General features: G+C 40.0%; 1 protein-coding gene across 1 annotated transcript in view; it reads right to left on the reverse strand.

Annotated features, from left to right (window-relative positions):
* ATP10A (ATPase phospholipid transporting 10A (putative)) overlaps positions 1-26,400 on the reverse strand; it is a 188,843-nt gene that overhangs the window by 72,130 nt on the left and 90,313 nt on the right. The window lies entirely within an intron of this gene.

Raw genomic sequence — 26,400 nt, forward strand, 5'->3', positions numbered from 1 at the left:
CCTGTGCATCTTTGTTTTTACAGTGAATGACAGTGAGCCCATAGAACTGTAGCTCTAATGCAAATTAAGCACATATGGTATAAGAGGGAAGCCACTAGTGACGGGAAGGAATGAGTGAGATTCTTGAGACAGACCAGCACCTTCCAACTTTCTATACAGATTTAGAGAAGCAGATTCCATCTGGAAAATAGGAACTTAGAATAAAAATATCACTTCCTCAATGTGTGCTAAAAATTCTTCACAGATATTTGGGGAAAAACAGTTAAATAATCAATGTGTAAGCCAACAATTTCTTTAGTATTCTGCTTGATGAAAAAATGACAGCTCACCACAAAGAAAGTCCTTCACTTAGAATTTGGCATTGATAGATAAAGCAAGGCCTGGCTCACATGGAGAGATGAGGAGTGGGGAGTGGGAAGGGGCAAGAGGAGGGGGGTGGTAGGGAGGGAGGAGAGAAATACCGGGACTACGTCTTCAGTGTAAATAACTGAGTACATTTATGGGTTTTTAAAAATCAGCTTGCTTTGATCAGGCTGGCCACTCTCTTTTCTCCATAAGTGTCATATGTGGTTTAAAAAAAAAAAAAAAAAAAAGGGACCTGTCTTTGCTCATGCAAGCACAGTGTCACAAAAAAAGTGCAACTGGTTAAAAATCAAAGGAATGCCATAAACATTGTTGACACCCACCCAGATAACCATTACTCCAGCACAACAATGCCCTCCCTGGGACAGGATACTGCTGTAAAGGCAATGACTCAAAAGTCCGTCCTGACTGTTTTCCCGTATAGCATGTACATTAAAAGAACTCACTACATAGTAGTAGCTCAATTCAATAGCTGAAAGGAAAAGTGCCATTTTAAAAGACTCTTCCTGAAGTTTCATTAGCCATCGGCCCCTCTCTCTGTGGACTGAAATGGCCTCTGGCTCTGTTCCAGAGTAAGGCTATGCTTGGAGAAGCAGTGTTTATTTCAAGCCTTGTGCTTCTCTTGAAGCCAGTTGGCTGACTTTTCCAGAGCAGACATCTGCAGATACATTGCCCAGGACGGCCATGAAGGGAGGGAGTTCTGCAGCACTCCAGGGTTATTCTTGGCAGACAGGGAGGGTAGACTTAAAATACTCTGTCTCTGTTTATGATTCTTTCTCTCTAAGAAAAATGTAATGTGCATGGCTTAGAAACGGTAGAACATTCCGTCTCTGGGGCTTCAGAGCTGCATTTGTAACGTTCTACTAATAACCATGTGGCTTGGGGAATGTGCATCCCCAGGGCATGGGATGCCTGGCCTCGTCTGCTTTGTCTGGATACTGGGGAGGATTTTTAGAGCTGGAGGGATTTTAGAGACTGTTATGGGTTAAACTGTGTCTCCTTACCCCACCCCCAGAATCCATATGTTGAAGTCCTAACCCCCAGTACCTCAGAATGTGACTGTATTTGGACATAGGGTCTTTACAAAAATAATTAAGGTAAAATGTGATCATCAAGGTTAGTCCTCATACAATCTGCCTGGTGTACTTATAAGAAGAGGGAATCTGGACACAGACACAAACTGAGGGAAGGCTGTGAAAAGAAAAAGGGAAGAGACACCCATCTACAAGCCAAGGAGAGGGGCTTCAAAGAGAGCAACCCTGTGGACACCCTGATCTTGGACTCTGCGGCCTCCAGCACTGTGAGAAAATAAATTTGTTGTTTGGGCCACTCCTAGCCCTAACAATAATACAGAGACCATCTCCGAGTTTCCGATTTAAAAAGGGTTTCACGTCCGGAGCACACCTTTTGGATGAGAAAATTCTACTTACCTTGATTGTTTCCAACGTAATTGGCAATCTCTTAGAAACCCCATTTAAGAAATATATTTATTCATCACTCCATCCAATCATCTACCCATCCCCTTCATGCCAAACTGGCCTCAAGGTAGTGCCCAAGTCATCCAACAGCCAACCTTCTGTTGATCCGGCACCGGAGCATGGAGAGAAGGTCCAGTCAACCCTTCCATCCCAAGCATGCTAACTCCATTTTTTGAAAAAGCAGACACAAAGTTGGGGAAGATGAAAAAGTTCTGGAGATGGATGGTGGTGACTCTTGCACAAGAATGTGAATGTACTTAATGTCACAGAACTGTACATTTAAAAAAAGTTAAAATGAGGAATTCCCTGGTGGTCCAGTGGTTAGGACTCCACACTTTCTCTCTGAGCTTTCACTGGCGAGGGCCCAGGTTCAATCCCTGGTCAGGGAACTAAGATCCTGCAAGCTGCACAGCACACCAAAAAAAAAAGAAAAAAAAAAGAAAAGTTCAAAGCAATAAAGAGACTCTAAAAAAAACCACCACCAACGAAAAAGGGTTAAAATGGTAAATTTTGTTGTTATGTGTATTTTACCACAAAAAAAAAGTTTAAAGAAAGCAAATATAAACAAGCATTGAGAATTGACTGTGAAGAAACAGATAAATCATCAAGTAGCACCTAGCTCAGAGATCCAGGAATTTTAGTACAAATACAGACAGCCTCATGCTTAACTCACCCGAGGGCACCTCTGTACCAATATCTATATCATAATCATCAATTACAGCTACAATGTTTTATAGGTCACCTAATTCCAGGCATTGTGCTAAGTGCTGTTCACCACCGCTCACAGCACCACTATGAGGTTGGTTTTCAAACTACCTTTAATGTGGGGTAATTAAGGACCATACCCAAGGTCAAGAGACCTTGGAGCAAGTGAGGGAAACTCCTTGGCCTCTCAGACATCCAGCTCAGCTGCCGACCTCCCCGAGACTATCTTGCATTAACAAGAAAAGATGACGTATGTATAAGCCAGAAAGCGTACAATTGATTCTACAGAAATTACCAAAGAAACAAACATGTCAAAGTTTGAATGTTTTCAAAAACATGCGTCAACTAAATGTACCCCCTTCCCATCTTCAGCAATGCCCCTGGATGTAGTTAGCACCCCCTTCCCATCTTCAGCAATGCCCCTGGATGTAGTTAGCACAGTTCCCCCAAAACCGGAGTAAAAAAATAAGGAGCCCTGGGATTTACTCCTAGTTCTTCTGATTAAGAAATGCAGACCTCTTGGCATTTAGACTTGGCTCTCCAAGATCTCCAGAGCCCTGTGAATTCACAGTTCCATGAATGCAGAGGTGATTCTAACTCCCCCCGCCACCTGCAATGGCCTTGGTACTGGAAGGCGCTGCAGAAGCAGCATGATCCACGAGGATACCGTCACACCAGCAGGCCTTCAGCCGTGCTGCCCACTCTCTGCAGCTTGGCCACAGCACACCCGGCATCTTGGGCCAAGTGAAGCTGACATCATTCACTGCAGAGACTGCATGTCCAAACAAGCACCTTACTGGCAATAAAATGCACATGGTTTCTGCTGCAAACATTTCTCAAGCTTATTTGGATGACGTGATTTGACCTCATTAGGTAGGTGGAAAAGAAGAGGCAGGGTGGTGACACAGGGGAGAGCCCTGGGCCCTGCCTTTGAACTTGTATTTCTCTAGAAACTCTGGCAGCTGAGAACCTTGTGAGCCAAGTCACCCCAGATTGTGGTCCCTCCTTCTTCGCTCCACAGATGCCCAGCTCCCACATCCTCCTGGCACTTGGCAACCTCTCTCAGGTAGAACAGCTACCTGTGCAGGTGCCATGTCCCTGGTTCAACCACACAGGGGAGTCTGGTATCGAATGCAGTGCCCAGACCAGTCGCTGAATGAATGTTTGATTCACCAGGAAGATTCTTTTTCCTTTTTTTTTTATTGGAGTATAAATTGCTTTACAATGTTGTGTTAGTTTCTGCTGTACAAGGAAGTGAATCAGTTATATGTATACCTATATCCCCTTCCTCATGGACCTCCCTCCCACCCACCCCCATCCCACACTCTTAGGTCATCACAAAGCACCAAGCTGAGCTTCCTGTGCTTTATAGCATGTTCCCACTAGCTATCTATTTTACACATGGTAGTGTATGTATGTCAATCCTGATCTCCCAATTCATCCCACCCTCTCCTTCCCCTCCTGTGTCCACATGTCCGTGCTCTACATCTATGTCTCTATTCCTGCCCTACAAATAGGTTCATCTGTACCATTTTTCTAGATTCCACATATATGCGTTAATATACGATATTTGTTTTTCTCTTTCTGATTTACTTCACTCTGTATGACAGTCTCTAGGTCCATCCACATCTCTACAAATGACCCAGTTACGTTCCTTTTCGTGGCACAACTTCTTTACCCATTCACCTGTCAATGGACATTTAGGTTGTTTCCATGTCCTGGCTACCGTAAATAGTGCTGCAATGAACATTGCGGTACATGTGTCCTTTTGAATTATGGTTTTCTCAGGGTATATGCCCAGTAGTGGGATTACTGCATCCTATGGTAGTTCTATTTTTAGTTTTTTAAGGAACCTCCATACTGCTTTCCATAGTGGTTGTATCAATTTACATTCCCACCAACAGTGTATGAGGGTTCCCTTTTCTCCACATCCTGTCCAGCATTTATTGTTTGTCGATTTTTTGATGATGGCCATTCTGACCGGTGTGAGGTGATATACCTCACTGCAGTTTTGATTTGCATTTCTCTAATAATTAGTGATGTTGAGCATCTTTTCATGTGCCTCTTGACCATCTGTACGTCTTCTTTGGTGAAATGTCTATTTAGGTCTTCCACTCATTTTTTAATTGGGTTATTTGTTTTTTTGATATTGAGTTCCACGAGCTATTTATATATTTTGGAGATTAATCTTTTGTCTGTTGCTTCGTTTGCAAATATTTTCTCCCACTCTGAGGGTTGTCTTTTCATCTTGTTTATGGTTTCCTTTGCTGTGCAAAATTCTGTTATCAATCTTGTGTTTCACATTTGCATTAAACTAGTGGTCCCCAACCCTTTTGGCACCAGAGACTGTTTTCGTGGAAGACGATTTTTCCACGGATGGGGGTAGGGTGGGGTTGGGTGAGGGATGCTTCAGGCTTTGGACCATTACCAGTCCACGGCCTGGGGGTTGGGGACCACTGCGTTAAACGAATGACTAATAAATACTCTGTAAAAGCAAAAGTGGACTTCCTCCATCCTAAAACAGAAGCAGCGATGTCTGAAAAAGGCTATTTATAGTCCATTAAAGCAGACACATTATTTTTTATCATAAAAAAGTTACATAGGAATTCCCTGGTGATGCAGTGGTTAAGAATCAGCCTGCCAATACAGCGGACAAGGGTTCAAGCCCTGGTCCAGGAAGATCCCACATGGTGCAGAGCAACTAAGCCTGTGTGCCACATCTACTGAGCCTGCGCTCTAGAGCCCACAAGCCACAACTACTGAGCCCGCGAGCCACAACTACTGAGCCCATGTGCCACAACTACTGAGCCCACGTGCCACAACTACTGAAGCCCACGCACCTAGAGCCCATGCTCTGCAAGAAGAGAAGCCACCGCAACGAGAAGCCCCTGCACCGCAACGAAGAGTAGGCCCCGCTCGCCGCGACTAGAGAAAGCCCGCGCAGCAACAAAGACCCAATGCAGCCAAAAATAAATAAATAAATAAATTTTAAAAATTAAAAAATAATTTTAAAAAATTAAAATGTTACATAAACCAGTTTACATTGCTTTGCCGATGGGACAAGCAGGTGCCGCCAGCAGGAACCCCACCTGGATCTCCCCGTGGAGACTTCAGAGTGAGGCTGTGTTGTCTTGGTCTCTGGGTCCCAGAGGAGGCTGGTGAGAGAACCCACAGAGCCTGGCAACACCACCTCCTGCACCAGCGGCCAGACCTGGGCATGCATGAGCTCCTTCTATTCTCTGCCTCTGGGACCCCCATCCTGAAGACGCCCTTTTGTCCTGTGGTCTGTCACGATCTCCTGCACACAAGGGACTCAGGGTTCCCCTCCAGCTACAGCCTCAACATCACTGCCCCACAGTGGCCTTCGAAGGCTGATCACCCTATTTCGGCTGCTGCACTACGGAATGAGATCTGTACCTCCATGCAGCAGCCAGGCTCTGCCCAGGGGGCCCCGAGGTGACCATGTTGGCTACCCGCATCCCTCCTGGCACCCGTTCCTGCACTCAGGTGCCCTGGAGAGGCCCACACCTTTCCACGTGGCTTCCTTTGCCCTCCCACCTGACTCCACCTGGCTAACGGACCCCTGCACTTCAGGATGTGGACAGCCCCCTGCCTTAGGTTGGGCAGGCGGGTACTGCTGCTCCAAGCTTGCATGGCCCCCACACACATTGCTCCTTCCCTAGACCTCAGATTCTCTGAGGACAGGACTTCTGTTTCCTCAAGACCAGCACAGGGTCTGGTGCACACATGACCCAGGGGTGACAGATGCTTATTCCTCAAGGATCTCATGTACCACAAGCTCCCGAATAGACCCAGAGCTCCGTGCTGAGCCCTTGGAGGCCTGGACCCCTTGACTACCAGGCACTCCTCACCTGATGCTAAGGCAGATGGGGCTGCCAGGGGGCCTGGTAGGGCCTCTCTGTGTTCCAGAAAGCACAGTCCCTCTTTTACAAGTGTGAGGGTAGCAATATCAAATGATTTCTTCATAGCCTCTAATCTGGCTGCTTATTTATTGATGATGGGTGAACAATACCTGCATTAATTTAGGCAAAGCATTTAACCCAAATGCATGGAATAACTACCCCAACTCTTATTTTCCGTTTTTAGTACAATTTGTATTTACTACACGCCTGTCAGTGCTGCAGGCATTCAAAAGAGGGCAGACGGCCCAATACTGAATGAGGGAATGAGTGAATGAATTTACTTATTTACTGCAAAGATTAGATTGCCAAATCAATATTTTCAGTCAGTTACCCTGAAATGGGAAAGAAATCATCTACCACGGTGTCCCCTGGCACACGGCAGGGTGTCCCCTGATCAATCAGTTTTTATTAAATAACTAAAAACCTGAATGAAACCAAGGGCACTCTGGTCCTGGGGGCAGGAGAAGCCAAATATATAAGGAGTCTTCAACCAAAGAATCTTCTCTCCAACTGGTTTTATAGTTCAGTGTAACACTGGGAGTTTATGCCCAATACAAACAGAAATAGAATAGAAATGATCACAAAACACATTTAAGTAACTAATCTACAACTGCAGGAGTTTGACTATCATTTAACACGTCCTAGATTCATAAGTGCATAAGGAGGCTGGCACAGCAGCTGGTGACAGGGCCCTGGATGGCAGGCAGTCCAGAATGTGGCGATTATTCTGAGTGCCACACCGGCTCCTGATCCATCAGCGTCTCCAGGGAAACAAAGCTGACAGGGACAGCAGACAGGCATCAGGGCCTCAGTGGGCCTCACAGGAGGCTTCCAAAGCTCAGCGTCTTTGACAGCTGATAGAGACCTGATCGAGGGGTGTCTGGGCTGAGGCCTTCTTTTTCCAATTGCAAATTTTCCTACCACAAGTACCTGCACTAGATTTCCCTTTGCGTGAAGGTAGAAAGCCAGGCTTTCACTTCTTAAGTCTGACTTAAAAATGCACAAGCCCGCCCTCCCTTCCTTCCTTACCTTTTCCTCCTTTGTTCCCTTGTCTCCTTGCTGGTTCACAGTCAAAAAGCTTCAAAGCTTTAGTTTAGATGGTGGCCAAGTACAAAGGCTCAGGGTGCTGGGTTTGAGCCTGAATTCTCAAAATTAAAAGGCTTTCTTTCCCTCTCACTACAAATGCTCCATGCTGCCTCTGTAGGCTGTGACTGCCAGCAGAGCTGCCCTTTTTTTTTTTTTTTTTTTTTTAAATCAAACGTGTAAAGAGTATCTAAGGGCTGGCTATGCCTTCAGACAGTTAAGCAATAGAGTTGTTTTTATAGAAAACCAACTTCGAAACCTAAATGAGCCATTCTTTAACATAGCCCTCTTAAAGAATCTGTACTTAATCCAACACGGTGCCACTGCATAAAACACATCTGGATCGGCACTGCTGAGCTGATCTGCTCTGCCAGGTGACAGGCCAGCCTGTCTGCTTCCCAAAGTCGACTGAAAAAAATGCACAACCTAAAAGTTGAGAGTTGTGTTTTATTCCACGTACATTCTGAGGACTTCACCACCAGGTTACAGCATCTCAGATAACACTGAAGAACCATTCTGAAGAGGTAGGGTGGGGTGGCCAGGATATATAGTAGTTTTTGCAACAAAAGACCAGGTAGTAAGAACATCAAAATATTACTGTTGATTAAAGAAAACCAGATATATCAAGTTAAGGAATTCAGTGCTTTTCTCTGTACGGGAAAGATGCAAGAGCCTGGGCTCACTGAAATCATTCCTTTGACATGCATCTCAGCTATCTGGGGCCAAGTAGCCTGTGCTTTCTCATCCTGAGTTTCTTCAGGCTGGCTGTTGGGGTGAGGGTGAGAGTGGCTTCAAGGCAAACATTGTGTCCATCCTGAGCTCCCTCAGGGCTCACTGTCCCTAAGGTGATGGCTTGATGGCTGCAACATCTTTTTTTTTTACTGATACAGCAGGTGATATTTTTCATTCACACCAACCACAGGCCTCTAGTCCCTCTTCCATCACCAAAGGTGATGTGTGACGTGTAGGCATAGACCAGGCAGCGGGGTGCGAACCTGTCCCATTTTGGAGATCACTGAGCAGACAGCCCAGTTGGAAAAAAGGCACCCACCTCTCACAAGGTGGCTTGAAGGGAACTGAAACCTGGGGTGCATATATAACCAAGTGGATTCTGAGGGCAGCTCCCAAGGGTAACCATGTAGGAGAGAGTCATACTGCTGAGGTTAGAAGAAAATCAGGATGGAGGATACAAAAAGAGGTCAGCTAAGGAGACCTTGCACTAACCTGGGAAATGACCAAAAGGGCAGCAGGAAAGTAGAATTCTAAAGCGCAACCAGACTAGTTCACTCACTGGAATTCAAGACAGAGAAAAAAAATGCCCAGCTTCAAAGACAGGCAATTTGGACCAAATGTCCAGCTGGGGGCAATAGAAACACTGGACAAAATATTAAAAACGACTTCCCAAAGGCATCAGAGATTTAACAAGAAGGTGAAGTAGAAACAAATCTAGAAAAGACAAAAATCTGGAGAGTTGGGACTGATCTTTGGGGCCTCTTTTTCCTTCAGGGAGTCTCTGGTCTCTAAAAGAGGTAGTAGAGAAACGAGTGGAGCTAATGAGACCAGTGGTGAGTGCAGGACCTGAGCCAGTTTCCTCCCTCTGCTGTAACACACGTGCTATCTTCCAGGTCTGGAGGTCAAAAGTTGGAAAGGGGCCTCACTGAGCTAAAAGCAAGGTATCCAGAGGGCTATGTTACTGTGTTCCTTCTGGAGGCTCTAGGAAAAAATCCACTGCTTTGCCTCTTCCAGCTTCTCGAGGCCCTTTCCATCCCTTCACTCACAGCTTCCTTCCATTTTCAAAGTCAGCACCCGGGGATGGAGTCTTTCTCGCGCTGCTTCTGACATTCACTGTCCTGCCTCCTCTTTCACTTCTAACGGCCCCTGTAATTACTAGGAGACTGCCTCGATAGTTCAGGATAATTAATGATATTATCCCCACCTCAGGGACAGCTGATTAACCACCTTAATTCCATTTGCAACTTTAATTTCCCCTTGTCAAGTAACACAACATATTCCCCGGTCCAGGAGATTAAGACATGGGCAACTCTGAGGGGCTATTATTCTGCTATCATAGAACTCACTGGGGCCTGGCACCCCAGAGAGAGAGAGAGAGAGAGAACCAGAAGTAAGAGTGAGCCTTTGTGCAAACTGCTCCCCAGCTTAGGGTCAACTGGGTGGCCCAGAAAATATCACCCCCTGGCACTGGATTAAGGTCATTCCAGATTGCGGGAACTCCCAGATAAATGAACAAAACAAAGTCCTCACTTAATAAAAAAAAAATACATATAATCCTAGTCCTCAAATTATTTATAAGAAATAAATTTCCAAGTACAACGTCAGACACATACTCAGAGATAACCAAGCACAACACAAGATAAGGTATCATACAATAAGAACCAACAAAAACAAGAATAGGATCAGGCCTATAGGGACTTTAAATTACCATGCTTGCGATGATCCTGAAGCTAAAGACAAGATTGACCAGACTGACACTTAGAAGAGCTAGAAACTATAAAAAATGACCTAACAGATTTAAACAAACAGACACCTCATAGCAGCCAGAATGGCCATCATCAAAAGCCTACAAATAATAAATGCTGGAGAGGATGTGGAGAAAAGGGAACCCTCCTACACTGTGGGTGGGAATGTAAATTGGTGGAGCTACTATAGAAAACAGTTTGGAGGTTCCTTAAAAGACTAAAAATAGTTACCAGATGATCCAGCAATCCCACTGCTGGGCATATATCTGCAGAAAGACATAATTCAAAAAGATACATGCACCCCAATGTTCATAGCAGCGCTATTTACAATAGCCGAGACATGGAAGCAACCTAAGTGTCCATCAGCAGATGAATGGATAAAGCAGATGTGGTACATACATACAGCGGAATATTACAAAGAATGAAATAATGCCATTTGCAGCAACGTGGAGGGACCTGGAGATTATCATACGAAGTGAAGTAAGTCACACAGAGAAAGACAAATACTACATGATACCACTTATACCTGGAATCTAAAAAAATGATACAAATGAACTTATTTACAAAACAGAAAGAGACTCACAGACAAAGAAAACAAACTTATGGTTACCAAAGGGGAAAGGGGGGGACAAGTTAGGAATTTGGGATTAAAATATACACACTACTGTACATAAAATAGATAACCAACAAGGACAGGGTCAGGGAACTATACTCAATATCATGTAATAACCTATAATGGAAAAGAATCTAAAAAAGAATGTGTGTGTGTGTGTGTGTGTGTGTGTGTGTGTATGTATAACTGAATCTCTTTGCTGTATACCTGAAACGAATACAACATTGTAAATCAACTAGATTTCAATAAAAATTAAACAAACAAAAAACCAACTAGACCTGAAAAAAAAAATTACAAGCTTGATGAATGGTTCATTGGAAGATTTGGTAAAGCTGAAGAGAAAATTAATACACTAGAAGAAAAGTTAGAAAAAAAATAGAATAAGGCATTGGGAGACTAGAGGTTGAAAGCTAACAGAAGAGAGGGTAAGAGACACAGAGGAGAGAGGGGGAAAGGCTGACATATTTGTCATTGGGAAGGAGGGAACGAATTATGCAGGAGGAATATTTAAAGAAATAATAGCTGAGAATTTAGTAAATCTGATTAAAAGCACCAAACCACAGATCCAAAAACCTTAAATAGGTAAAGGGAGATTATACCTAGGCACATGACACTAAAATGCTGAAGACCAAAGAAGATAAAATCTTAAAAGGAAACTGAGAGTGTCACTGGCAGACTAGAACTAAAGAAAATCTAAATAGTGCTCTTCAAAGAGAAGGAAAAATGGCCATGGTTCAGATGCAGGAAAAAATGAAGAGCAACAAAAAGGTAAATGTGAGGGCAAATGTAAATACATGGTGACTGTATTAAACAATAATAATGACGTCTCAGGGGATTTATGCACAGATATAATTATAACACATATCTATAAGAGCATATAAGTTAAGAGAGAATAAAAAGATGTTAAAAGAAAAAGTGCTTGCACTGTCCAGGAAGAGGATAAAAATCAATTCATATTTATTAAATACTGGTAAGTCAAAGATGCATGCTGTAATCTCTAATACAACCACTAATATAAGAGTAAAGGAATGTATAACTTCCAACCCAACTGGAGAAAGAAAAATAAAACCCTCCCTCAATTGGGAATTCCCTGTCTGTCCAGTGGTTAGGACTCGGAGTTTTCACTGTCAAGGGCCCAGGTTTGATCCCTAGTCAGAGAATTAAGATTCTGCAAGCCATGCGGCATGGGAAAAAAAAAACAAAACACCTCTCAATTAATCCAAAAGCAGGCAAAAATGGAGGAAAAAGGGAAAATGGTCCAGGCAGAACAAATAAAAGATGGAATCTTCACACTCAAATATACTTCCCAACAGTAACATTAACAGCAAATCATGTAAAATCTTTTAGGGAAAATATAAAGATAGTCAGAATGAATTTTAAATACTCAACAATATGGTATTTGTAAGAAAAATTCAGATACCAGAAAACAATGTGAAAGGATGAAAAATATATCTGACAAAGAGTAACAAAAAGAAAGCTAGTGTACCTGTATTAATCTTAGACAAGGTGATTTTGAATCAAAAAGCATATCTACATATAAAAAGGGTTAACTCAAAATGATAAAAAGCTCAATTCATAAGAAAATAAAAGTAACTCAAAATGATAAAAATTCAATTCATAAGAAAATAAAAGTAACTCTAAATAACTTAACTTCGAAACAAATCCACAATCTTAATAGGGGGATTTTAACAATCCTTTCTCAGTATTTGATAGGACAGTCAAAAACCCAGAAGGTATAGAAAATTTGAACAGCACTATTAACAAACTTAACTGAATAGATATATACGTATATATATAAAACACTGCACTCAGACTTCCCTGGTGGCTCAGTGGTTAAGAATCTGCCTGCCAATGCAGGGGACAAGGGTTCAATCCCTGGTCCAGGAAGATTCCACATGCCATGGAGCAACTAAGCCCACATGCCACAACTACTGAAGCCCTCACACCTAGAGCCCATTCTCTGCAACAACAGAAGTCTGAACACCACAACGAAGACCCAACACAGCCAATAAATAAATAAATAAATATAAAACACTGCACTCAACAACTGTAGAATACATTCTTTTCAAGTGCGCACACAAAATTTACAAACATTAACCACTTTCTGAGCCATAAAGCAAGTAACAAATCTCAAAAAAGTGAACATACAATTCAAATAAACCAGAATACATAATAAAAAGAAAATGATTTTTAAAAGGACTACTTGCTTTGAAATTATGGAATATAATTTTAAATAATCAATTGGCCAAAGAAAAAAGTCACAGGAGAAATTAAAACATGTATTTACCTAAATAATATTAAATACAGTATGTATCAAAACTTGTGGGATACTGCTTCCTTTCAGGGAAATTAAGAGCCTATTTGTATATATTAAAAGTATTAAAAGCTGAAATAACAAGATAAGCATCCACCTCAAAAATTAGAAAACAGTAAATGAAATCTAAAGAAAGTTAAAGGAAGGCTATATTAAAAATAATAGAAAAAAATAAAAGTACAAATATCATAACTAACCCACCCCAGAAAGACTGAGCTTGAAAAGAATGAGTACAAATTACAAATAACAGGAATAAAAAAGAGGTTTTCACTATAGATCCTACATGCATCAAAAAGTTTAAAGGTATTATATGAATAATTGCATGCCAGTAAGTTTGAAACTTAAATGAAAAGAACAGATTATTAGAGAAATACGAAATACTAAAATTTATAGTAGAAAAACAAACATTCTAGTTATTTAAACATTAATGAATTTAAAGATATTTAAATCTTCCACAAAGAAAACTTCAGATTCAGATGGTTTCACCAGTGAATTTTAGCAAAATCTGAGGAAGTAATAACATTCACTTAAGAAAACTGTTCAGCGATAAGGACAAACACTTTCCAACTTATTTTCTGAAGCAAACATCAACTTGATACTGAAACCCAACAAACACATTATGAAAACAGAAAATTACAAGCCTATCTTACTATGCAAATATTCTTAATAAAACACTAGCAAACTAAGGCCAACAGTATATATTAAAAGATAATACATTAGGAAAGTGGTTGTAGTCCAAACATTCAAGGTTGGTATGGTATTAGAAAAAAATCAGAGATTGGCTCACGATGGCCGAGTAGAAGGACGAGCTCTCACTCCCTCTTGCAAGAGCACCGGAATCACAACTAACTGCTGAACAATCATCGACAGGAAGACACTGGAACTCACCAAAAAAGATACACCACATCCAAAGACAAAGGAGAAGCCACATGAGATGGTAGGAGGGGCGCAATCACAATAAAATCAAATCCCATAACTGCTGGGTGGGTAACTCACACACTGGAGAACACTTATACCACGGAAGTCCACCCACTGGAGTGAAGGTTCTGAGCCCCACGTCAGGCTTCCCAACCTGGGGGTCCGGCAACGGGAGGAGGAATTCCTAGAGAATCAGACTTTGAAGGCTAGCGGGATTTCATTACAGGACTTTGACAGGACTGGGGGAAACAGAGATTCCACTCTTGGAGGGCACACACAAAGTAGTGTGTGCAGCGGGACCCAGGAGAAGGACGAGTGACCGCACAGGAGACTGAAGCAGACCTACCTGCTAGTGTTGGAGGGTCTCCTCCAGAGGTGGGGGGTGGCTGTGTCTCACCATGAGGACAAGGACACTGGCAGTGGAAGTTCTGGGAAGTACTCCTTGATGTGAGCCCTCCGAGAGTCCACCATTAGCCCCACCAAAGAGCCTGGGAAGGCTCTAGTGTTAGGTTGCCTCAGGCCAAACAACCAACAGGGAGGAAACCCAGTGCCACCCATCAGCAGACAAGCGGATTAAAGTTTTACTGAGCTCTGCCCACCAGAGCAACAGCCAGCTCTACCCACAACGAGTCCCTCCCATAAGGAAACTTGCACAAGCTTCTTAGATAAACTAATCCACCAGAGGGCAAACAGCAGAAACAAGAAGAACAACAATCCTGCAGCCTGTGGAACAAAAACCACATTCACAGAAAGATAGAAAAGATGAAAAGGCAGAGGGCTATGTAACACATGAAGGAACAAGAAAAAAACCCACAAAAACAACTAAATGAAGTGGAGATAGGCAACCTTCCACAAGAAGAATTCAGAATACTGATAGTGAAGATGATCCAGAACCTCGGAAAAAGAATGGAGGCAAAGACTGAGATGATGCAAGAAATGTTTAAAAAAGATCTAGAAGAATTAAAGAAGAAACAAACAGAGATGAACACACAATAACTGAAATGAAAAATGAAAACACACTGGAAGGAAACAATAGCAGAATAACTGAGGCAGAAGAACAGATAAGTGACCTGGAAGACAGAATGGTGGAATTCACTGCTGCAGAACAGAATAAAGAAAAAAGAAAAAAGAAATGAAGACAGCCTAAGAGACCTCTGAGACAACATTAAACACAACAACATTCGCATTATAGGGGTCCCAGAAGGAGAAGAGAGAGAGAAAGGACCTGAGAAAATATTTGAAGAGATTATAGTCGAAAACTTCCCTAATATGGGAAAGGAAATAGTTAATCAAGTCCAGGAAGCACAGAGAGTCCCATACAGGATAAACCCAAGGAGAAACACACTGAAACCCATAGTTATCAAATTGGCAAAAATTAAAGAAAAAGAAAAATTACTGAAAGCAGGAAGGGAAAAACGACAAATAACATACAAGGGAACTCCCAGAAGGTTAACAGCTGAATTCTCAGAAGCAACTCTACAAGCCAGAAGGGAGTGGCATGATATGCTTAAAGTGATGAAGGGGAAGAACCTACAACCAAGAGCACTCTACCTGGCAAGGATCTCATTCAGATTCAATGGAGAAATCAAAAGGTTTACAGACAAGCAAAAGCTAAGAGAATCCAGCACCACCAAACAAGCTCTACAAAAAATGCTAAAGGAAATTCTCTAAGTGGGAAACATAAGAGAAGAAAAGGACTAAAGTAGACTTTAAAATACAGAATGTTACAAGAGACAAGGCAGGACACTACAAAATAATCAAAGGATCAACCCAAGAAGAAGATATAACAGTTATAAATATATATACACGCAACACAGGAGCACCTCAATACATAATACAACTGCTAACAGCTATAAAAGAGGAAATCGACAGTAACACAATAATACTGGGGAACTTTGACACCTCACTTACACCAATGGACAGATCATCCAAAAAGAAAATTAATAAGGAAACACAAGCTTTAAGTGACACAATAGACCAGCTAGATTTAATTGATATTTACAGGATATTCTACCCAAAAACAGCAGATTACACTTTCTTCTCAAGTGCGCACGGAACAGTGTCCAGGATAGATCACATCTTGGGTCACAAATTAAGCCTCAGTAAATTTAAGAAAACTGAAATCATATCAAGCATTTTTTCTGACCACAACGCGATGAGATTAGAAATGACTTAAATTTCAAAAAACATAAAAAACACAGACATATGGAGGCTAAACTATACGTTACTAAATAACCAAGAGATCACTGAAGAAATCAAAGAGGAAATCAAAAAATACCTAAAGACAAATGACAATAAAAACACGATGATCCAAAACCTATGGGATGCAGCAAACCAGTACTAAGAGGGAATTTAATAGCAATACAATCCTACCTCAAGAAACAACAAACATCTCAAATAAACAATCTAACCTTACACCTAAAAGAACCAGAGAAAGAACAAACAAAACCCAAAGTTAGTAGAAGGAAAGAAATGAGAAAGATCAGAGCAGAAATAAATGAAATAGAAACAAAGAAAACAATAGCAAAGATCAATAAAACTAAAAGCTGGTTCTTTAAGAAGATAAACAAAATTGATAAACCATTAGCCAGACTCAACAAGAAAAAGAGCAAGAGGACTCAAATCATTAAAATTAGAAATGAACAAGAAGTTACAGGTCTTCCCTGGTGGCACAGTGGTTGGGAATCCACCTGTCAATGCAAGGGACATGGGTTCGAGCCCTGTTCCGGGATGATCCAACATGCAGTGGAGCAACTAAGCCTGTGCGCCACAACTACAGAGACCGTGTGCCACAACTACTGCGCACCTAGAGCCCGTTCTCTACAGCGGGAGAGGCCACCATAATGAGAAGCCCGTGCACTCCTACGAAGAGTAGCCCTCGCCCGCCACAAGAGAAAATCCGCGCACAGCAACAAAGACCCAACGCAGCCAAAAATAAAATAAATTAATTAAAAAAATAAAAATATCCTGTTTAAAAAAGTAATAATAACTTTTTTAAAAAAAGAAAGAAGTTACAACAGACACTGCAGAAATACAAAGCAGCCTAAGAGACTATTACAAGCAATTCTATGCCAATAAAATGGACAACCTGGAAGAAATAGAGAAATCATTAGAAAGCTATAACCTTCCAGGACTGAACAAGGAAAAAATAGAAAATATGAATAGACCAATCACAAGTAATGAAACTGAAACTGTGATTGAAAATCTTCCAACAAACAAAAGCCCAGGGCCCAATGGCTTCACAGGAATTCTATCAAACATTTAGAGAAGAGTTAACACCCATCCTTCTCAAACTCTTCCAAAAAATTGCAGAGGAAGGAACACACCCAAACTCATTCTATGAGGCCACCATCACCCTGATACCAAAACCAGACAGATACTACAAAAAGAGAAAATTACAGACCAACATCACTGATGAATATAGATGCAAAAATCGTCAACAAAATACTAGCAAACAGAAACCAACAACACATTAAAAGGATCATGCACCATGATCAAGTGGGATTTATCCCAGGGATGCAAGTATTCTTCAATATATGCAAATCAATCAATGTGATACACCTCATCTTAATAGATGCAGGAAAAACTTTTGACAATATTCAACATCCATGTATGATAAAAAGTCTCTACAACGTGTCTTTAGACAGAATATACCTTAACATAATAAAGGCCATAATGGCAAGTCCACAACTAACATAATACTCACAGGTGAAAAGCTAAATGAATTTTCTGTAAGATCAAGAGAAGGATGCCAACTCTAGCTATTTATATTCAACATAGTTTTGGAAGTCCTAGCCACAGCAATCAAACAATAAAGAGAAATTAGGGCTTCCCTGGTGGCACGGTTGTTGAGAGTCCGCCTGCTGATGCAGGGGATGTGGGTTCGTGCCCTGGTCTGGGAGGATCCCACATGTTGTGGAGCTGCTGGACCCGTGAGCCATGGCCACTGGACCTGTGCATCCAAGGCCTGTGCTCCGCGACAGGAGAGGCCACAACAGTGAGAGACCCGCGTACCACAAAAAAAAAAAAAAAAAAAAAAAAAAGAGAGAGAAATTAAAAGAATACAAATTGGAAAGGAAGAAGTAGAACTGTCACTGTTTCCAGATGACATGATACTATACATAGAGAATCCTAGAGATGCCACCAGAGAACTACTAGAGCTAATCAATGAATTTGGTAAAGTAGCAGGATACAAAATTAATGCACAGAAATCTCTTGCATTCCTATACACTAATGATGAAAAATGTGAAAGACAAATTTAGGAAACACTGCCATTTACCATTGCAACAAAAAATAAAATACCTAGGAATAAATCTATCTACAGAGACAAAAGACCTGTATGCAGAAAACTATAAGACGCTAATGAAAGAAATTTAAGATGATACAAACAGATGGAGAGATATACCATGTTCTTGGATTGGAAGAATCAATACTGTGAAAATGACTCTACTACACAAAGCAATCTACAGATTCAATGCAATCCCTATCAAATTACCAATGGCATTTTTTACAGAAGTAGAACAAAAAGCTTAAAATTTGTATGGAGACACAAAAACCCCAAATAGCCACAGTGGTTTTGAGGGAAAAAAACGGAGCTGAAGGAATCAGGCTCCCAGACTTCAGACTATATCACAAAGCTACAGTAATCAAGACAATATGGTACTGGCACAAAAAACAGAAATATAGATCAATGGAACAGGACAGAAAGCACAGAGATAAACCCACACACTTGTGGTCAACTAATCTATAACAAAGGAGGCAAGGATATACAATGGAGAAAAGACAGTCTCTTCAATAAGTGGTGCTGGGAAAACTGGACAGCTACATGTAAAAGAATGAAATTAGAACACTCCCTAACACCATACACAAAAATAAACTCAAAATGGAATTTTTTGCACAGCAAAGGAAACTACAAACAAGACAGAAAGACAACCCTCAGAACAGGATGAAAATATTTGCAAATGAATCAACAGACAAAGGATTAATCTCCAAAATATATAATCAGCTCATGCAGGTCAATATTAAAAAAACAAACAACCCAATCCCAAAATGGGCTGAAGACCTCAACAGACATTTCTCCAATGAAGACATACAGATGGCCAAGAAGCATATGAAAAGCTGCTCAAAATCACTAATTATTAGAGAAATGCAAATCAAAACTACAATGAGGTATCACCTCACACCAGTTAGAATGGGCATCATCAGAAAATCTACAAACAACAAATGCTGGAGAGGGTGTGGAGAAAAGGGAACCCTCCTGCACTGTTGGTGGGAATGTAAATTGATACAGCCACTATGGAGAACAGCATGGAAGTTCCTTAAAATACTAAAAATAGAATTACCATATGACCCAGCAATCCCACTACTGGGTATATACCCAGAGAAAACCATAATTCAAAAAGACACATGCACCCCAATGTTCATTGCAGCACTATTTACAATATCCAGGACATGGAAGCAATCTAAATGTGTCATTGAGTGAACTGAAAGACAGGTACAATACCTATGAGAAAGGCAGGAGATTTTTAAATTTAAAGTTCAGGACTTCTGCTACTGGTCAAGATTTAGTAACAGAGACAGGACTTCATCTATAGTCGAAAACAACACACAAAATATATAAATCAAAGACCTTCAAGACATGGAACATTTGGACAGCAACACCTGAAAGATGGAAAACAAAGGAACTGAGTCCTACAGATGCCCCAGATTACTGCCCAGACTGAAAGACTTTACAGGCCATGACTGTGGAGGGGAACCCAACTGGCTGATTTCCTCAGTTGACAAGCTGGACCTGGGAGTCCAAGGAGACTAGGAGAGTTAGTTTGCAGGACAGAGTACCAGAGAGGAGAAAACTACACAGAGAACATCAGAGATCTGCAGAGGTTCCCCCGTGAGTACCCAGCAAGGATGACAGATGCATACCTGTGAGGGAATTGTATGTGGCAGGGAGAGAAACACTCAAAAAGGGTTAGAGGGTACTGTGCTCTGGGCTCAAACAGGTCCTGGAACAGTAACTGTTCCTATCAGCCAGACTGGGAAAATGCATAATCCATGGGCACTGGTAGGGTATTCATGTATGGAGAATAATTAACTCGAAATGATTACTGCTTTGGACACACCTAAGAAATCAAACTGTTCTCAGTTACTTAACTGTAGTCCAAAGCAAAGCTCAAGAATATATAAAGGAACATGAAAATAGGCAGCACCCAATAATGGAAAATCCAAATACACAGCAGGAAAATAAGATCCATAATGAGGAGAATAAATAAATCCTTTGAAACTGATCAGAAAAGAGACAGTTGTTAGAATTAATAGGAAAGGGCACTGAAATAGTAATTATGACTGGATTTCCTATGATTAAAAATTTAAGTAGAGACAGGAAAGGCATAAAAATAAAGACCCAAAGTGAACATCTAGAGATGAAAATGACAGTGTTTGAGATGAAAAATAAACTGGATGAGATGAACAGCAGATTAAGAATTCCCAAAGAAAAGACAGTGAACTTGAATGACTGAAACATAAACTATCCAAACTAAAATACAAAAAGAAAAAGAATCAAAAGGAAAAGGGCATCAGTGAATTATGGGACAAATTCAAGAAGCCTAATATTTGACTACTTGGAGTCCTCAAAGGAGAGGAAGGGTATAAAAAAATATTTGAAAAAGTAATGGCCAAAAAGTTTCCAAATCTGATAAAAACTATAAACTTACAGAATCAAGAATCCCAAAGCCAAAAATTACAAAGAAAACTACAAAGGCACATCATAATCAATTTGCTCAGAACCAAAAATCTTCAGAGCAACTATGTTACATATAAAGGTACAAAAATAAAGATGACTGCAGATTTCCCAGTGGAAATAATATAAACAAGAAGCAGGGAAGTAACATCTTCAAAGCACTGAAAGGACAGGTACTGTCAACCTAGAATTCTATACCTAGTAAAAGATATCTTTCAAAGAGAAAAGCAAAATAAAGATGTTTTCACATAAACAAAAGCTGGAAAAAACTCATCACAACAGAGCCACACTATAAGAACTGTTAAAGACCTCTGGGCAGAAGGAAAATGATATCATTTGTAAATTTGGCTCCATACAAAAGAATGAAGAACACAGGAAATGGTAACTATATGGATGGATATATAAGATTTTTTTCTTATTATGTAAATCTCTTTGATATGTGTGTATAAACAAAAATAATAGCAATGTATTGTGGTATTTAATGCACTTATAAAAGTAAAATGCATGATGACAATAGTACAAAGGCTGCAAGGCTGCAAGAAGAGAAATGTAAGTATGCCAACATCGCAAGGTTCTTTAATTACATGTGAAATGGAATAATTTCACTTGGGATAGACTGTGATGAGTGAAAGATGTTATCTTAAAAACCCTGAAGCAGCTACTAAAATAGCAAAATAAAGAGTTACAGCTAAAAGAGAGAACAGAAAAAGAAACTAAGGAGAACAGAGGTAAGAAAACAAATATTAAACCTAACCACATGAGTAATCATATTAAATGCCAAAGCTTTAAATATTTCTATTAAAAGGTAGACATTATCAGAAAGGATTAAAATTTTAAAAAGGCAAGACCTAACTCTATGCTGCTTACAAAAAATGTACTTTAAAAATAGACACACATAGGTTAAAAATAAAAGGTTAGCATGTTAATACCAGTCAAAAGAAAGCTGGAATGACTATATTATTACTGGAGAAAGTCAATTTCAGAGCAAAGAATACAGCCAGGGATGTACAAAGTTATTTCATAGTGATAAAGGGGTCAAAATGCCCCCAAAAAAGAAAGCTTCAAAATAAGGAAGCAAAGTTGGTAGATTTGCAAAGAGAAATAGACAAATGCACAATAATACTCAGAGGTTTCTACAGCCCTTTCCAATAATTCATAGAACAAGTAGCATAAAAATTAGCAAGGAGCAGAAGACTTGAACAACACCATCAACCAGAATGACCTGCTTGACACTTATGGAACATTCCACCCAACAGCAGAATTCACACTATTCTCAAAAGAGCATGTGGAGCGTTTACCAAGACAGACCATATTCTAGGCTATAAAACAAGTATCAATAAATTTAACATAGTTCAATTCATCAAAATATGTTCTCAATCCACTATGGAATTAAGTTAGAAATCAATAACAAAGATCTCTGGAAAATGCCTAAATATTTGGAAACAAAATAACACCTTTCTAAATAACCTATGGGTCAAAAAGAAATAAAAAAGGAAATTAGAAAGTGTTTTGAACTGAATGAAAGTGAGAACACAAGTATGTGGAATTCCATTAAAGCAGAATATAGGGGGAAATTTATAGCACAAAATTCATGCATCAGAAATGAAGAATGGACTCAACTCAATGACTTCAGAATTAACCTTATGAAACAAAGTAAGCAAAAGAAAGTGATAAAGATCAAATTGGAAATCAGTTATGAAGAAAAAAGAAAAACAGAATCATTGAAATCAAAGGCTTGCTCTTTGAGAGCATCAATAAAACTGATAAACCTCTAGCTAGACTGATAAAGAAAAAGAGAGAGAGAGAGAGAGAGAGAGAGGAAGACACAAACTACCAGAATTAGGATTGAGCAAGTATGAACAAAGTTTGCCAATAAATTCAACAAATTAGGCAAAAGGGGGAAAATTCCTTAAAGGACACAAACTACCAATACTCACTGCAGAAGAAACAGGTAACCTGAAAAGCCCTGTATCTATTAAGAAAGTGACATATGATATGATCCTATATAGAGAAAGTCTCAAGGAATCTTCAAGTACTATAGCTAATAAATTCAGTAAAGTCGCAGGGTACAAGATCAACATACAAAACTCAGCTGTTTCTATACACTAGAAGCAAACATACTGAAAAGGAAATTAATAAAACTATTCTATTTACAACATCATATAAAGAATAAAATATCTTGGAATAAATTTAAGCAAGGAGGTGAAAGACTTGTATAGTGAAAAATATAAAACATTGCTGAAAAAAATTCAAGAATACCTAAATAAATGAAAAAACATCCAGTGTTCATGAATACGAAGACTTAATATTGTTAAGATGCCAATACTAACAAAGTGATCTACAGATACAATGCAGTCTCTGTCAAAATCCCAACAGCCTTTTTTGCAGAAATGGAAAAGTCAATCCTCAAATTTATGTGGAATTGCAAGGGCCCCCAAATAGCCAAAAGAATCCTGAGAAAGAAGAATGAAGTTGGAGGATTCACACATCCCTATTTCAAAACTTACTACAAAGCTACAGTAGTCAAAACAGTGTGGTACCGGCATAAAGACAGACTAATAGACCAATGGAATAGAACAGAGAGCCCAGAAGTAAACCCTTGTATATAAGGTCAAATAATTTTGAAATGGATGCCTAACCATCCAATAAGAAAAAAAGAAAAATGGTCTCTTCAGTAGATGGTGCTGGGTATGAAGTTGGACCCCTGAGTCACATCACATACAAAAATTAACTCAAAATAGATCAATGATCTAAATATAAGAGTAAGACCATAACATTCTTAGAAGAAAACACAAGCTAAATCTTCCTGACCTTGCATTTAGCAATGAATTCTTAAGATATGATAACAAAAGCACAAGCAACAAAAGAAAAAATTGATAAAATGGACTTCATCAAAATTAAAAATTTTGTGAATGAAAGAACATTATCGTTGAACTGAAAACACAACCTACAGACTAAAAGAAAGTATTTGCAATCATACATCTGATAAAGGTTTAATATCCAGAGTATATAAAGAATTCTTACAATTGGAAAACAAAAGACAATCACCTATTTTTAAAATGGGCAAAGAACTTGAGCAACTATCCAAAGAATATATACAAATGGTCAATAAACACATAAAAAGATGGTTAATATTATTAGTCATTAGGAAGATGGAAAACAAAACCACAATGAGATACCACTTCATACCTACTAGGATGGCTATCATTTTTTTTAAAAAAAGGAAAATAACAAGAGTTAGCAAAGATCTAGAGAAACTGGAACCCCTATACATTGCTGCTGAGAATGTAAAATGTGCAGTCACTGTGGAAAAGAGTTTGGTGGTTCCTCAAAAACCTAAACATAGAATTATCACGTGGCCCAGCAATTCCACATCTGAGTATAAATGCAAAAGAACTGAAAACACAGACCCAAAGAGATACTAGTACACCAATGTTCATTGCAGCATCATTCATGATAGCCAAAAGGTGAAAAAACCCAAGTGTCCATCAGCAAATGAATAAATGAAGTGTGCTATATACATACAATGGAATATTAACACAGCCAAAAAAGGAATAAAGTTCTGATACATGCTGCAACACAGATGAAACTTGAAACCTAATGGTAAGTGAAATAAGTGACACAAAAGGACAAATATTGTATTATTCCATTTATACAAAATATATAGAATTAGAATAGGCAAATTCATAGAGACAGAAGGTAGATAAAAGGTTGCCAGGGACTGGGACCATAGCAAGGTATAGCTTAATGGTTAGAGAGCTCCGTTTGGGGTGATGAAAAGTTTTGGAACTAAATATTGGTGATGTTTGTACAACACTGAATGAAATTAATACCATTAAATGGACATACATTTAAAAATGGCAAAAAGGCTAATTTTATGTTATACATATTTTAGCACAAGTAAAATAAAAATACTGGCTGACCACTCACCACACCAAATGTTGAGGATGTGGAGGAACCAGAATTTTCATACATGCTAGTGGGAACACAAAATGGTGCAGCCGCTTGGGAAAGCAGTTGGCAGTTCTTAGAAAAGTTAAACATACACCTACTGTAAAATCCAGCCATTCCACTCCTGGGTATTTTATTTATCTAAGAAAAATGAAAGCCTATTTTCATACAAAGACCTATACATGAGTTTTCACAGCACCTTGATTTGTAACAACCAAAAACTGTAAACAACCCAAACGTCTATCAACAGATGAATGTATCAAGGTATATCGTTGAGACATATTTACATAAAGAACTACTACTAGCAATGAAAAGAAACAAATTATTAACACACAACAACTTGGATGAATCTCAAAATATCTGTACTGAGAGAAAAAGGCCAGAAGGAAAAAAGTACATACTATATGATTTCATTTGTAATTCTCTAGAAAATCCAAAATGATAGATAATGACTGAAAGAAGATCAATGGTTGTCCACGGCCTCAGGGAGGGATGGGAGAGATGGATTACAGACTTCTAGGAGTGATGAATGTGTCCACTAACTTGACTGTGGTGATGGTTTCCCTGGTGTATATGCATGTTGTTAAAACTCATCAAATTGTCCAGTTTAAATATGTGCCGTTTATTGAATGTCAATTGCACCTCAGTGAAGCAGTTTTTTAAATGAAAGGCAGCTAGAGTTTGCAACTGATCATTAAATAGCAAAAATTTGGGGTTTTCTTTTTCTAGTGGTACACTAATTTTCCCTAATTTTTAATTTTTTGAATGAGTCTTACAGAGTAGGTAAAAACAACCACTTAATTGCCTGTCCTTTAGGTACTACACTGTCACCTGACTTCTCTGAGGATATTTTTCACTTTAGAAAAAGAGAAACTTATTTCTGAAAGAAAATAATTGATCCTCCACCTATGCTTACTTCATTCTCCAGCAAAATTAACCTGCCCCAATCAAGAGCTTTACTTTTACAAGCCTAAGTTGCTTGCACATGGAATTCTTGAAATAAATTATTTTCCCTGGGACTTGGTGTCCTTTCAATTCTAGATCTTTAATTTAACATAAGCTCATTTGTTTGCCTCTTGACCAGCAGCAACTGGTGAGCACAATGCATCCCAGATGACAGCAGATGGTCAGGCTCCCCCTGCAGCAACTCCCTCTCACTGGGTCCTAGGACTCACTTCCTCTGTGGACCGCCTCTCCAGCATCCCTTCAAACATCGTGCTCCCCGCGCCTCCATCACCAGCTTCAGTCTGCTTTCCCTGTCCCTCCAGTCGTCTAAACCTTCCTCTCACCTGAGGCTCAGCTCACCTCCCACTCACAACCCTTCTGATCCTTGAGAACATCCACAGGGTCCCTGTTCCATCGCAGACCTGCTTAGCAACCAAACACAGCCCTTTCTTTTACTGAGGACATGCCATGTGCCAGGAACCATCTCTTACTTTGCCTCCAATCCCCACAACAGGAACACATTTTCTTACCCACTTGACACAGATGAAGAAACTGGGACACCCAGAAGGCATGTAGCTGGCCCTGGCAGAATCCCCTTCCATGTACCCCTTCTTGCCCCCAAGGTCAGTGTCCAGCTTGAAGGGGTGGAGAAAGGGGGCTCCAGGTGACGGAGAACAGCTGTGCCATGTGTGCTACTCTCATGCACGCCTCCTTTGCTCCTCTGCCCCTGGCAACGCAGGTGTCAGCTGCTGCCCACTTGCTCTGCCAAGCAAGTCAACAGCAGTGACCTCTGCTGCTTACACTGATTTACACACTTAACTAGCTAGCAACACTCGTTCTCCTCCTGACCTTAATCGTCGTCAGGATGAAAATCCTGAGCAAATAAAAGAATCC

This window comes from Physeter macrocephalus, chromosome 11 (assembly GCF_002837175.3).
Source record: "Physeter macrocephalus isolate SW-GA chromosome 11, ASM283717v5, whole genome shotgun sequence".
NCBI classification, from domain to species: Eukaryota; Metazoa; Chordata; class Mammalia; order Artiodactyla; family Physeteridae; genus Physeter; species Physeter macrocephalus.